This window comes from Haemaphysalis longicornis, unplaced genomic scaffold, assembly GCF_048455015.1.
Source record: "Haemaphysalis longicornis isolate Haplotype H1 unplaced genomic scaffold, Haemaphysalis longicornis Haplotype H1 scaffold_1, whole genome shotgun sequence".
Lineage (NCBI taxonomy): Eukaryota > Metazoa > Arthropoda > Arachnida > Ixodida > Ixodidae > Haemaphysalis > Haemaphysalis longicornis.
The window spans coordinates 106,414,850-106,430,462 of NW_027526203.1; the positions used below are offsets into that span (position 1 = coordinate 106,414,850).

Here is a 15,613-nt window from a genome sequence, read left to right on the forward strand (position 1 = left end):
CAGGAAAGGCTAGCGGGCCACCGGCGGCGCAGCTCAAAAGGTAGCTCGGTCTTGATTCGAAGTTCAACGCGCGCCTGCTTCACACCACCGAAAGTTGGTTTCTTGAACAAATAACGGCAGCTGGCGATAGGAAACCCAGCGCGAACTTGCTGCTGGTGTGGCCGATGCGCGGAACCGCCGAAATGCATCGCCCTTCTTGGACGAGCTGTTCCGGCGAGTGGAACGACAAGCTCGTTGCCGGGCGGACACGTACGGCGTAAATTAGCCTCCTGCCTCCCTCACCCGACCCGCGGAGTACTCGTTACGTGCCCCCGGACAGATCAGACGAGACGCGGGGTCTGTGATAGCACGATCGGCCCGCGGCGGAGCTCAGCGTCCTGGCCGGCGGCGCCCATCCATTCTTGCGCGTCACGCCGGCTCTCTTATCTCGCGCCCCGATCGCTTTCAGCGTGAAAGCGAACAACGCCACAGCGGCGACGGCGACGACGCCGACGAGCGACGGCCGCGACAGCTCGGCACGCAGTGGCGAGCGACGCCCTGCTTGCGCCGAGACGGATGGCGCGGCCCGGAGTGCGGGCCGGGTAGGGCCTCCTTTTAGAAGGCCGGCCGATCGCTGGGGAGCCCGAAAATAGGGGGGAGCCCGCTATTTCAGGCCGCAGAGCCCCGCGCCAGAGTGCCGGGACAACAGCGAGGAGCCAGCGCACGAGCGTCGGAGCGTGGAGAAGACGGCAGTTACCTTGGCGGCGCCCCGCAGCACGAGAGAGACTCGCTGGCACCGGCACATGTGCGCCGACAAGTGATCGTTACACGGGAGCTTTAAATTACGCGCGCCGCGCTGCTGCGAAGCCTCGAATCATCGGAAGGCCCCGTTCCTGCACGTACACGGGAGCAAAATGTGGCCGCTACAGCCAGACTCCCCTCGGCGCTGCCTTCTGCTCGCAAGGAGAGCCCCAGTGCGGAAGGGAAGAAAGAAATCACGGCTGGGGTATCGCGCTCTCCGGGAACAATCAAAGCGAAATTTAGCACTAGCGGGGGGGCCGCAGCGGAAGGAAACGACGCGCGCAAAGTTGGACGCAAATCTTTCTCGCTCCTTAGCCCGCGCGGAAATCAAAGGCGGCCCGAGAAGAAAGCGATAATGGGAAGACATTAAAGAAAAATTAACGTTTCCAATCAGAGCCCGGCGGAAACAAAAGGAAGAATAATTTGCGAGATCGCAGCAGAGCGAGGAAACAGGACTGTTTCTCCATTAACATTCCGATAGCACAACGGCAGTCTCGGTAACGGCGCAACGAGGAGCGCAATCCGGCGGCGGGCCGTAATTGAGAGTTTGATGAATACGTCTTCATTTGAGAAAATTAAAAGCGAACCACGGCCGCCAGCGATGGCGTGCGAGGGAAGGCCGCCTTCTCGCGCCTTTGCTAACCGCCGTTCCCCGCGCTGCGCCGTCATTAATTAAGCCCCACCACTCCCACTCGATAGCACCCGTGTCCGGCCGGCTCTCCCGATCTGCTCGCCCGTCCGCCGCATCAATCGCCTCGCTATCGCCACGACGCGGGGCCAGCTTCGCAATGGCTTCTGCTCGCCACTGACCGCGAGCACAGGTGAGCGAGACTCGCGCTAGGCCACACTGCTTGTGCGGCGCCGGAGGGAAAGAAACCCTCGTCGCATCATCCTGCATGTTCAAAGTTCAAACTACGTGAGATTTGGGAGAAAAAAAAAAAAAAAAAAAACGTTTAATCGGATACGAAGTGGGCGGCCACTGCCTTCTGGGACAGCTATGGAATAATCCTTAGCGACTATTGTGGAATGGGAACCTATAATAGGCAAATATTAATCAATCTTAACGGTGTTCAAACGAAGAGCTAAAAAAAAAAAAAACGTGACATGAACGAGCTTCTTCAACAAGACAGCGCACCACCCCAAAATCGACCGTCGCGTGAAATTGCGTGAAATTGGCTTTCAGATGGTTAAAAAAAATGAGGAAGGGGGGGGGGGGGGGGGGGGGGGGGAGGGGGTGTGCCTAAACGGGGCAGGTGGCTTGGATCTGGAGCCGGGAGCGGGCCCGTCGCTTGGCGCGTGCGAGCTGAGCCGTACTCAAGAGCGGCCAAGAGGCGCGTCCTCGCTAGCCAGGATGGTTCCACCGGCGGCGGCCTGATTACTGCCGGCGAGCCGAGAAGGTGGCCCCTTCCTTTGGCGGAGTGCTCGAAGAAGGCCGGTGCGGTCTCCCGCGCGAGTGGAGCCCGTAGCGAGCATCCCCGGGCGCTAAGCCCATCGCGGGGGGCTTCCCGCGGCGGCCAGCGCCGCTGATGAATGAGATGCAATCGGCTTCTCTGTTTATCTTGCAGCAGGGCCGAGCGGGATTATCCGGGATGCACGCGGCTCCCCAGCCCCACCGTGGGCGTCCCTCCGCGGCGTGTACGAGCGCCGGGGGAAGGGTATTACGGCCACGCAGGATCGATGGAGCCCGCTGGCAGGATGCTCCGCGCCCAGCGGATGCCCCCGCTCATCCCGTGCCTCGATAACACAGTGGGAGAGACGGCTCGCGTGTCCAGAATCACACTCCCTGCGTGCGCTCTGCCGGCGTGCGCGAGGAGAACGAGAGCAAGAAAGCACGGCGGACGGGCTTTCTCGCGGACAGTTCTCGAGAAGCACGCCCGCACGGGGAAATCGCTAGAGCGCATCCCCAGACAAGAACCGGCAGTCGGCAGCAAGAAAAGCCGGAAGTACACTCACAAGCTGCTCTGCAAGGAGCGCTGTTGTTTCCGAAACATTGCGGCGACAACTACGGGGGCGGCAAAGCCTGCGACAGGTGGGCTGCAGACAGTTCATCGAACGCCACTTCACAGAAGCGGTTTCATCGAACACCGTTTGGACGAAGGACATTTCGTCGCATTCGGTCGCGCACAGTGCAGCAGGGATGTCGGCATGGAAGGACAAAAAGGAATACTGATATTTTTCGTTTCCCAGCCCCACGCTTCTATCACCAGGATGACTGCCTTTTATTGTGTGCACTTGTCTCTAAATGTTTCCAAGTGCGTCCAGAAGACTGGGCTGCACTACCTAATTGAAGCGATGCTGTTTTTTCCGTCGCCTTCCGACAACTCAACGCCTGGCCTTCGTACCCCACCCCCCTCACCGCAAACCCAACTTCAATAGAATTGGACGGGTACTTAAATTGACCATGGTTACTTCTAGCATCTCTAAAAACTTGTTGGCTCGCAAGGTTTACGAACCGAGCAAGAGTTCCCATCAGCTGCCTCGGAGCTGGTATGCTTGCTTGAGAAGAATTGCGTCGTGGGAAAGCCGCTTCCTCCTGCAGATTTCCGATCGGCGCGCCACCTCGATTAGCCTCTACCTTCTGGTCCGCTCAGTCCGTGACGGAGGAATGGCTGCTACGAGCAAATAAATCGGTAGAAAGCTGGCACGGTAGGCTTTCGAAAGTTGTCGGAATAGCACGTACCGGCCTTGGTGCAGTCCCCACCCGTCTTGACGGTCGGCTGTAAGCACTTCTGTGGAGCCAGCAGCCGCCAAAGCGGAGAAAGACTGTAGTGGCCAAAGAAGAGGCCCTCGAGTGAGTCTCCAACAACCGGCGAAACATGCCATTAAGACTTTTTGAGGGCGATTGCGAACAAACTGCGTTCTTGTACGCTCCTGTGTCACTGTTCTTGTAAACGATACGTATGCAGCTCATTTCTTCCCCGCAAAATAAACGTTTTAGATTTTTGCCAGTCGGCTAATTAATATGCAGCGGGTACCTAGAAAGTGTTCCTTCTGGCAATTGGTGCTGTCAAACACTTCCTACAAACACGGTTTCAGAAAACCGAAAAATTGCGCAAAGGGGTGAGGGCAAGCCTCTGCAAAGATGACGCATCACCTGAAGCGCGTTCGTTCGTCACGCGCCGCACTGTCGATAATCGCCACGGAAATGGACGGTGACTTGTGCTTGAAAAAGGCGTACTTCTTCTATGCGAACCCCAAAGTATTTCGCGCATCCCCGGGTAATTAAAACGGCCTGAAAATTTCCAGCAGCAACACTAACCGCTCCGGAAGTGTCATTCGATAAAACGGGCGGCGTCACGTCAACGCAAACGCGTTCGATGAATCGGCTTCGATGAAACGGTGTTCCATGAATTGCCACGTACTACAAGCATCGGGTTCTCCCCTGGACACGCAGAAAAGTGCGCGTCTATTTTCGTGCCAGTTACGAAATGCACGAAGTATTACGGTGATCTTGGTAGATAAATTACATGGGGCAGGATTACCGCACGAAAGTACGGGCGCCGTCAAGCATTTAGCAAGGTCGGTACAGACAAAACTATGAGACGAAATCACGCCAATGCGGGGGAAATACCAACGGAGGAGGTTGAGGCAGTTACTTGGATAGCCGGGATAATAATAATCCGGACCGTCGGCAGATAACATACCTGCTGACAAGTGCCGGCACGCGTTTACAAATCAATCCCTCCTCGCGCCCTGCGCTTTATTTGCACGGGCATCGCTCGGTGGGCACCCAGGGAGTACCTTCAACAAGAGGGGACGGAAGCGGCTTTACACAGCGAGACGAAAAACCAATGTCGCCGAATGTCGCCTACACCCCCCCGCAACGGCGAGAGACGCGCGCACTCAATGGAATTGCGAGGGATGTGAAAAAGACCTGCAAACTGTTTCAGACTTTCGCAAACGCCGCGCAGGCACGCAAAGATACTGCGCGCTGTGCCACCCTCATTGATATTCTGCGGGCAGCGCGCGAGCCCATCCTTTATGCAAGCAATCACTGAACGTACAACTAAGCAGCAGTTGTATACGCAGAGAAGCACTGCTGCCACTCGCTTCGCCTTTCTAAAAGGCCGAGCACAGGAAGAGGCATTCCCCAGTATTCCGGGTAGCGAACGACACTTGTTTTCATTCCCTACCCGCGTGAATGGGGGAGTCTAAAAAAAAGACGAGATAAACGACTGCGGCCGGACGGAGAACGGCGCGCTTGAGACGTCCTTGGCGCCTCAGGGCGCGGCTACCGCGTATTTGTGGCTGTTGCATCATTCCTGGAAGCCCGTAAACGAAGCGAACGAGAGCGTGGAGTCGAGAACGAGATTCGCGAAGAAAGCAAAGCGAAATTCCCGCTGCCGAGTTGGGCAAAGCGGTGGACAGGCCATGGACGACCCATAGGTATATGGAACGAGACGTGAATTTCGATGGACAGCGCGTTGACCTCACCATGGCGCAGTCGACCTAAGCGCAACCACGCGAGCTGCCGGGACCCAGTAGTGAAACACGTGCCGCATTCACCGCAGGCCAACCGTCCCGCAGGGGTGCCAGCCAAGGTGGCCAGCTGCCGGCTTGCCCCGTCACAGGCGGCGGGAGTGCACTGGGGGGCAGGCCGGGGCGGAGAGTGTTTACACCGCGGCGGCCGGTGATTGCAGCCGTCGTCCGGCCAGATCGGCATCGATGCTAATCACGCCTCTCCCCCCTCTCTCGTTTTCGCCGCACCGAAGCAGCTCGCGAAGCGCGACCCAGAGGCACGGACAGCGCGCGTGGCGTGACCCGACTTCGCACCCAGTGCCGCATCGCAGTAATCACGCGTGTGACGTGGTGCGGTGCGGAGAAGCACCCGTTGTGCACTTGAAAAGAGCGCGGCCGCCAAAGTAAATCCACGCGCTCAGGGCTTGAGTGGAAAACGCAATAAAATTACATGCTAAACTGAATTGGGTTAACCCGGTCACGCGCGGATAACGTTGCGAAAACGTATGCGCTGGTGCAGCGGATGCGCGTATGAAGCCGCCGAGGTACGTGACAAGAAGAACCCCTTCGGTGTAGAGCTTGACGCTCAATCTGGCCGAATGTACAAGGCCGCGAAAACGATGTTGACACGCCGAAACGAGGGAGGAATTTTAAGTCCACTCCTCAAAGAGCAGTTATTCCTAGAGGGGTAGGAGTACCTGCTAAAGCAGGACCATGTTGTCAGAATACAATTTCATGGTTTAATGCATAAAAGCAATACTTCAGGCTGAGAGGCGACCCGTAGAAAAACAGTCCGCAATAACAAGGGTCTCCAGAGTTCTCCAAAGATCACTGAAATGTCGCACAAACTTGCATAAATGGCCGACGAACTTCTAGTTACTTATTCCTAACGCACAGGCGTTGTTTTCGCTCCACCAGGAAAAAAAAAAGCCAGCCATAGCTGCCGGAAACGATAGGATCCCACGGCAGCATACTGGACCGCACAACTGATGCCAGTGTAGCAGGGCATGTTCAACAAGAAGCAGCCACGAGCTGCCCTGAAGCGAATGAAGTTGCTCTCCGTGCGTTCTCGAGCCCGTTTCCAACCAGCGTCCACTGACCTAGATCCAGAGAGACCCTTTTCTGCATCTTCCCCACGGTGAAAATATGGGGTCCAGGGCAGAGTAACAAACATTCGAAATGATTAGCGAAGTTTTCCGCACGACGACTTTATGAGGAGAGAAAAGAAGTGGCGTCCAACATTTATTACGCGGCCAAATTGCTTCCCTCGTAACCAGAGCGGCAGTGGCCAGAGGACCCCTGAGGCCCGTTCCTCCTTAGGCCGCACACGAGGCGAGCAAGCGGAAGTAATTTCGCGCCCGCCTAGGCATCCGCGCGCGAATAACAGAGAGCGAAGAAAAGGACACGGGCCAAAAGGGTGAGGCGATCCGAGAGCGATTCCGGCGCCGAGGAAGGACGCCGGAGGGGAGGCGTGTTGCGACGAGGGCTTCCGAAGGGGGAGTGAATCGAAGGGCACGCAAAGGACAAGAAAGCCACCCCCCGGTTTCAGCCGGGGGGTGGGCGACGCGTTGCCCGGGGAGACGGTCCCCAAACAAGCACACTTCCCCGCTCCACTCCCGCGCGCTGCGAGGAAGCCAACACCCGGCGGCGCTTTGCTTTTGCACCGCCCTGCCGCCCCGCATGGAGCACAGCAATCAGGCAAATTGAGAACAGCGCCTGAGCGGCAACGCGACACGCGCCATAGCTGAGAAGGCGACGACGGCCCGGGGAGAGGCCCCGCCGACGTGCAGGCGAGAAACCTCCTCCGCAGTGGTCCCCACACCGTCACTAGCGGTAGGCCCAGACTGCCTCTTGAGGGCTTCATCAGCTCGGCCGTCACTGTTCGAAGGGGGCTTGCACGAACAGCCCGCACCTGCCCGCCCTGCAAGTGGTGCGCAGGGCCCACGCCAAACGGTCACAGGTGATCGCGCTCACGTGCCGCGAAGTGCGGCGCCAAGAGCACAAAGCGAGGGAACAAAGGCACCGATGAAGAAGGCGGGAGGGCACGGCCAGCGGCATTGGCGCGCGCGCAGGGGCAACAAGAAAGAAAGCGAGCGCGTTCACTGGACTGCCGACGCTGGCGCTGTCAGTTAATTACGGCGCTTCCAAAACGAGGATTAGCGCCGAAACAGCGGTCGGTGCGGGAAAGGCGCGGAGAGGTCGCTGGAGGCGCGCGCACCCCGTCGCGAGCGAAACACAAGAGGATAAATCACTTCCAAGGGTCTGCCCTTCCCCGAGCCCACAATCCACGTGGGAGGCATTCGAAAAGCGTTTGCATAGATGGCGAATTGGCATTTCATCGCACATCGGTGTACGGGGCATCGGCGCGCCGCACGCAACATCCCGCCGGTGTTCGGGGCACGCCCCCGCGCGGTTAGGGAGGCCGGAAGATGACGGGACCGGTGACGGCGATCGCAGCTTCCTGGAGAATGCCGCGCACGCATACACAGGCGCTGCACGAGCACAACCAGTCAATGGGCAGCGACAACGAACGCGAGACGCGCTGGACCACCGTAGAGGCGGAGCAGATATCGCTGGGAAAGATCGGAAGTAGCGTAGATGAGCGGGCCCCTTCCTGCGAACGTCTTCCAAAAACGGAGGGTACGGCACCCACCATTACTCGTCCGGTATTCACGGAGAACCGAGCGGTTTGGTCGGAACGGAGAGGTGAAACGCAATGCTGCCTATGCGGTTCCCCCGCCACACCGGATGCCAAGACTGCGTTCAACTCCCCGAGAGCGAGACCAACTGGAATAGCGATAGCGGCGCGGCCTTAATGGGACGGACAAAAGATTTTTTGCGGAGTACCCGTCGTCTAGCTCATATGAAAGTATCTAGCTTATATGATACTGGAGTAAGTGCAAGGAATTTCAATCAAACAGGCGGAAATAAATTTAATTGGGCCATAAACCTTCTCAAGTCCCAAAGGTGGCGACACGTGGTGCCTAAACGCGACACTAAGTTACGTGCATCGTCGGTCTCACCGCGTGATTCAAAAACCGCATGACGGGCAAGGAAAGGCTGCACACTATTGCCGTTCTAGCTGGGGGCGAATAAACGCCTCTGCCCATCTCAGGCGCAGTTAAAAGTGCGTTGCAGCGCGGCTCACTGTCACGGCTGTGGGCATTCCTTCTGGCGCGACGCGTACGGCCGGCAGATCTAAAAATTCCGACTTCAAGAGATCTTCATGTCGACTTCATCAGCGAAAACGTTTCTGGGTACGGTGTTTTCAGTGACGCCCTTTCATTTGCGACAGCGAAAATATACTCGACAAAAATCGGTTCCTTAACGATACGGCCAACTGATAATGGCCAGAATTCAGGCTAGCGCAGTGACGCGCTTTCACAGGTACGAAGCCCACTTACTTTTCAAAAGCAGGCTTTATAGGTGGCTGCGAGCACGCAGTGCTACCAAATTCAATCCCGGAAATAGCTATAACGACTGTTCTGCAGCCAGATAATCGGGTGAAAAGTACTTCTACGGCCAGGCTGAGAGACTGCGATAAAATCACCCAGCGTATACGATCACCGGCACTTTCCGCACAACTGACGCAACCACGACAACTCCACCCTAGGCGCGCTCACCCTTCCCCTGCGACTGCCGTGCGAGTAACCCCGCGCCTTGGCACTGTTTCCTCTCGTAAGGTGGATCCCGCCAAAAGCAAACGAGAAAGAGCCCGCGAGCTAGAACGCGCGCGACGGCGCAGAAGAAAAGTAAAAAAACCCGGAGCACGTAGCGGAGCACATGGGAAACGCGCGGAACAATGGGCCCTCGAGATGGGGCGCGCAGAGACAATAGAAAGCGAGAGGGCGGCTCAAAAGGAGCGCCGGGAAGCCAACGGGCGAAACGGAAACGGCCAGCAGCCGCGGAACAGCTGCCTCGGAAGCCGGCCTCCAAGGTGGACCTGATGAAGAAACAAAGGCGCGAGGAACAGAGAGAGAGGGCCGGGCACACGGATCCGCGCACATTCCGAAACGCGGCCTCTTAGCCGAATTAGAAAAGGAAAAGACCTTTTCCCGTCCAGTCTAGTGCACGATGAAAAACTTGGCGACTCGGAGTGGAACAAAGAAACGGTCCGAGTATGCTCTTTGTCCACAATGCAAGCGCGGGAAGCTACATCACCGGGAGGGAAATATCGCGCTCTGCTCTCTCGGTTTTTCTGCGCAGGAAACCGAGGCCGCTAGCATGTTCTATGCAAAACAAATCCGAGCACTCCGCTCTAGAGCAGCACAGACGGTGAATACAACCGCCTACTTGAATGCATGTAGGCTGCTCGTACGCGCGTCAGCCGATGGGCAACGCCGGTCGCGGTTCGGAGGAAACTTCTCTGCCCAACGGTTCCCCAGAGGACCCCAAGTCATACGAACAACGTATACATATAGCGAACCTCATATAAAAGAAAATTTGCGGTGGAATTTCACGTTTCGGCCTACACAATTATTGGCACGAATGTCTGGCAGAAGCCTAGAGCTTTAGTTTCTGCTGAACCCAAGGATGTGGTCCGGTACCAGCCACGGCGAGAAACGAAAAGGCTCGCGTGTGAAGATTTCGGCGCGCATTAAAGATCCCCCGCTGTTACGAACTACCCGGAAGCCCCTCCACTAAGGCGCGCCTCGCAGCCCAGGTGCAGCTTCGGAGCGTCGAAGCCCCACCACTCGGCATTCAAGGGCGCCGCGCCGTGTAGGCAGGCCTCCGCGACAAACGCTGCACCGACGTCGCAGTGGGCGGCAATGCGTTTTAATCCTGCATCTCGGACTCGGAAATTGTTATTTGTACACATGTGGCCGTCGATTTGGACTTTTTGTACTCGCGAACCAGATTGTTCTGGCTAAACGTGCTAGCGATCCGCTAAGCATAGAGCTCCAGATTCACCGGCGTGTCGTCACAGCCGACGCCAGCAAAGCGACACTTTCGAATGGACTTTTCTGGGTAAAAAGAGCATGCAAAGCCGGCCGGGGAAGCTCAGAAAAAGCTCGCGCCTTCAAAGGCTTAATTCCGGCAAGTAAGGTGATCAGACAACATTGCTACTGATAAAAGGAACGCAAGCCGCTCTCTTTGCTTTTTCCGGCCATTTTCTTTTTGTCTTTGAGCAGACTGCGTAGCTGCGCGAGTGCACACTTTAGTGCCCCGCCTTCAGACATTACGGGCCGCGAGGTACCGGGTCGTATTCGGGTGCACAGTAACCACCGCGCGTACGACAGTTCGGTGCTCTGCCGCCGCTCTAACGCCTCCTGCCCCACTCTGCCAGCTTTTTTCGGCCGGCCTCGGGTATCGGGACCGTGCACGCGAGGTGAATAAATCTCATTGTCCGTTCTTGCCTGTAACTTCGCACAACAAAGCTGCACTGAGGCGGCCACTGCACACAAAGGAAACTGTCCACGGAGGCAATAAAGGCGCTTTAGCCTGCACCCGACGCGAGGAGCGACTTCCCTTCAAAGCAGCAAAAGTTTTGCAGTGTCGAACGAGCACGAACCTCGCAAGGCGCAGCCGCAAAAAAAGAAACTCAAGCGGCGCAATAACCGGGATTATACCGGGATTCACGCGCAAATTTCCTAGTTCCTGTGCACCACCGCTTCCACCAAAGGCCCGCGTCTTTCGTCGGGCTGATCCCGCACCAGGCAAACGGTGCCACCACAAACACCGCTATGCTGGCGGCGGCTGTCAACGTATCGACTGCATGGTTGATTTTAATTTCCAAGAACCCTGCAGCCCATTTTCCGGGTCGGATCAGCGGCGGACAAAAGAAACGTGCGGGGAGGCGCGTTCGAAGCGGCAAGCCTAAGCCCCATCTACACAGCGCGGCTTTCGTGGCGCGAGACGGGGCGGTCCTTCCACCGAGGATTAGAAAGCAGTTGTACGGCGCGAACAAAGGAAGGTCGGGGATGCGGTAAAGAAGAAAATAATAGGCCCCTCATTGTGCGCCGCTTTGGAAACAGGAGGCCCTCCGCAGCCTCTGTCCGCGGCACCTCAGATGCGCAGGGACACCGCAGAATCGACGGGGAGTATTTTCAGTCTGCCAATGGCGAAACGACGACCAGCACTGTACGGAACTTGTTGGGAAAGCGACTGAATCTCGACGAACTGGCGGAAGCTAATTGCGCGGGCAGGGCAGGTACGTGTCAGAGCGATTAGCCGGGCCATATATTGGCAAGACGAATAAAGCAGCCGGCGCACGTCGGCGTCCAGGCGACGAGGGAAGTTTAGCGGCGTTATTGGCCAGCCACTCGACAATTCAGCAGACTGGCACGGACTACGGGGGGAGGCACGCAATAGAAGACGAGCAAACTTTGTCGGCACAGGCGGAAGTAACGCGAAAGCCGAGCTGAACTCCACAGATTACTAACCAAGCAGCTCGACGCACTGGCCCTCAACGTCCCGAAAAAGGCAAAATACCGCACTTCGAAGGAAGAAGACAAAAAACTTCCTTATTGTTAAACAAGTGCCAACCTACAAATCGCTAGGGCAGCACAAAATCGGCGGTGTCCGTACCGTCAGTGCCGTTATCAGGCGTAGCGTTACGCTGCCCCAACCGCGACATACAACCGATGGTCACGGCCGTATTTTTCGTGGCGGCGGTGACAGCCGGGACAAAGCTCGCATTGAAGTAGAGAGCCCAAGATTGTGTGATGTTCTTTAGCTCAACACCCGCCTTTCACTCGTATTTGGATCAACGTTACTCAATCACCTTGTTGCGTTGACGCAAATTTTAACCTGAACAAATGTGCTTCCCTTGCCACCGTCAGCTGGCGTCCTATTTTATATCTTTTATGCACAATATTTCATAGCTTGGTTGTGATCTTCATGAGCTAAGCGTCATAGCTATACGTGCATCACTTCACTGGTTGCTTACGCAAAATACACGGCGAATTCGCCGTGAATTTGTGATGCCCAGAATAGCGCCCCAACAGAGAAAGGGCGCCGACAGCGCAGTGGCGACAAGCGGCCGGCAGCGACGCAACCACGAGGCCCGGCCAGCTCATTACCCATGCGCCACCGGTCGAGGCGTCATTAGGAAAGAGGCCGCAGTGGAGCGGCCGAGGAGCGAGGTCAGCCGTCGACGCTTGCCCCGCCGCCACGCCCAGAGCAAATCGAAAGGCAATTAGCCCTTTCTGCCGATGCGGCCGCAAAACGCCCAAGCGCAGTTCAAACAATTTCTCGCTCCGATTTGAACGCGCCGTCCGTTCGCTGGCTCTGCGCTGCGGCCCGCCCATGACGGCTAGCTCGCTCACGTAGGCCGCGCAGTCCGCTGGACGTTCCTTCCGCGGGCTTCACCACTGCGCGCCCAACTATAGACCAACGTGAGGGCAGATAAATATGCGCCGACAGCTGCCCCGATTAGACCTGACCCGCCTGCTAATGGGCCGACCAGAAAACAATAGCCAAACAGAAACGAAAGAGGGGGATTCCTAGCCCTATGCCAGCGGGGAACGTGGGCGCACGTGCGGAGAACGCCAAGGGAGGCGAACGTGGGGAATATTGATAAACTGAGGGAACAGACGGTGTGATGCGCACACATTCGCACTGCGCTCTCTCGGCCAAACCGCGCGCGAAAGAAAATATCATGCAGCTAGTACACCTTTGCGTATAGGATGATAAAAGCTGTTTACTATCGGCCCAGGGCATTGCGGGAGCGAAGGGCTGTTTGAGTGAACCGCGCGATTGAACACCATTAAAGGATTAACAAAAGCCTTAGAAAGGATATCTGGGGAAGCGTCAATGAAGGCTGCCAATTGAGTGCAAATGGTCTTCAATGATTCCCAACTTCGGCGAGCCACACTACATGCTCTGGACGAGATATTTTGGTAGCGGAGGTTGCAGGAAGTCCAACCAACCTTGCGGGGAACCGCGTATGGCTTGGCTGCGCTGAGACAAGCGCAGTAAATGACCGGCGACCAAAGACATTATTTCCGGCTCCCACGTGCATTGAGAGCAAATTAAGTACCGCGTGCTGACGCAACCCACCGCAAGGCACCGTGTTGCGTATTGCGGCAGACACAGCGTCGAAGAGCGCGCCAAGAAGACGATGTCATCAACGTGACCTGGAAGCGTCACCATCGACAGCGAGCCGAGAATAGCGTCCTGCATGAACGACGACGACGACTCGAATGCGCCGTATCCACACGGCCGCGCAAACATAACTCGGGGATATGCGCCTACGCAAACTAAGCCGACGCCCGCGCGCAGAAGTGAAACAAACAAAAGGCCAGTGATGCCACTGTCCGCAAGGTAGCCCCCGCGAGTGGGGGGGCACGCATGCACGCGCTCAAAAGCGAAGAAAAAGGCCGAGCATACGGGGGAAAGCGATCATAAAGCGTAGCCGAAAAAGCGAAAAGGGGGAGACGAGAAAACATCGACCAGGCGGCTGCGGTCGAGCACGACATGTGGCACAGGCTGGCCACACCAATCGATGCGCATTCGGAAGCCGCGCAGCAACGCGGCATGCGAAGCAGGCGCGCTCGATTCGACGCGCGAGCGGGGCACCGCACACAGAGGGACGAAGAAGCGATTACCTGTGCGTGTTCGCCGGCCGGATGCGCGGCGAAATAGCAGGGATGGAGCACTGATACACGCACCGCAAGCGACGATACGAACCTGTCGCCGAATCGAACGGCAGGCAGCCGAGTTAATTCCCCGCACGGCTTCATTCGCCTGCCAAGGGAAACGAGCTAACCAGACCGAGAAGAGGAGCCCTTGGGGACAGACACGGCGCATGAGAGACAAGTAGACCGTTTTCGCTACCGTTTCCGCTAACAGTACCAGGAAAAATACAGGTACAAGATGTACAGCAGCACCGTGTCTGTTTGTCTATTGTCTACGCAAAGTTGGCATTCTAGTTGTTCACCGGTTCAAAGAGTGCCTTCAACGTGGTCGACTAACAAAGAAGCGACGGAGTGGGAAGAACACCCTGTCTAGCAAGGCGCGAAGTACGAAAATTGGGCGTTTACCACACGCATAACACACAAAACACGAACAGATGAAGACGTCAAGCCACATGCACAGAAGAGAGTTAGAAGACTTTTTCAAACCGGCGTGGGAGATCATTGATTGATTGTAGCGTTTAACGCGCCGACGCAACGCAGGCGATGAGGCGCGCCGTAGTGGAGGGCTCCGGATTAATTTTGACCACCTGGGGATCTTTAACGTGCGCCGAAATCTCGTACACGCGGGCGTTTTTGCTTGATCAAACCAGAAACAACTCTGAAACATCAGCCTTATACTCGGTGACAACTTAAGAACGGCACCGGAAGTTGCCGCTGTGCCTTATCACCGTAGCCGGATGTTTCTCCGCGCGGCGCAAGTAGGGCGTTACTGGGAATACTTTGAACATGGGGTGAGCCGTTCCCGTGATTTTCTGGATTTGATATGCTTATAAACGACTCCAGTGGCGACAAACGAACTGCGTGAGACAAGGCAGACGATATCACGCATTCATAGCAAACCCCTTTCAAAACGCGCGCGCACTGACGTCACGGGTCCGGCGCTTTGGCGGAGTGATACACTACATGAGGTGGTGCCGTTCTTGAGTTGTAACCGAGTATAGTCGGATCGCACATGCCGGGCGTTTTGGAAGACGCATTCTCGGCGAACTACGTCGACGCCAGCACAGCGGTGTGCGTGGTGCGCTGACAGATGTGAGGGCATCGTGTCTCAGGCGAGAAGCGAAGGAGGACGAAGCGTAGCTCACGTCATGGCGGGATGGAAGGCCGCCCGTCTCTCCTGCAGCTTTGAATAAGGCGAAGATGATGCGTTCCGCTAAACTCGTCCGTTACAGCAAGAAGACCTTGGTGTCGCCTTTAGGAACAACCGGCATGCCGCAATTTCAAGCATCCAACTGCTGACATGCCCTACTGCTTCCCAACTGCCGCGCACTGTTATCGACTAAGGCGAACTAAGATGGCACCCCCTTGCGGTGCGAATTAACCAGCTTTTTCTGTACCAAGTCCTTCAAGGGGTCGTGAAGAAAAAATTCCTTCGCCCTCTCTTAACTGTACTTGACTGACGGAAATCCAAAACACTTGCATCACAAGCCACCATGCGATATCGTCGGTTGGCAACACAAACAGCAGTGATGTCAATTTAAGACCATTCGAGATTTTGTTAAGCTGTAAAACCAATATTTTAAAAACAATACATCCTCTATTAGTTGCCATAAACAGTTTTCAATCCACGTTACCGGCGACGCGACCGCTTCCGTTGTCTGGCAACCACTGTTACAGAACTAGCACTTACAGGCTGTACTACGGTTTGCACCCAGTTTCCCTGCTGAAGTTCGCGCTGTTTTGCCGAATTCTCTTCGCAAGCTTACCTCTGTCGTGTCAAACGGCACAAAGCCACT

The 15,613-nt window shown here is 56.4% G+C and overlaps 1 protein-coding gene across 8 annotated transcripts in view; it reads right to left on the bottom strand.

The window, feature by feature from the left end:
* The window catches only part of Exd (PBX homeobox extradenticle), a 486,337-nt gene that overhangs the window by 313,091 nt on the left and 157,633 nt on the right, over positions 1-15,613 (bottom strand). The window lies entirely within an intron of this gene.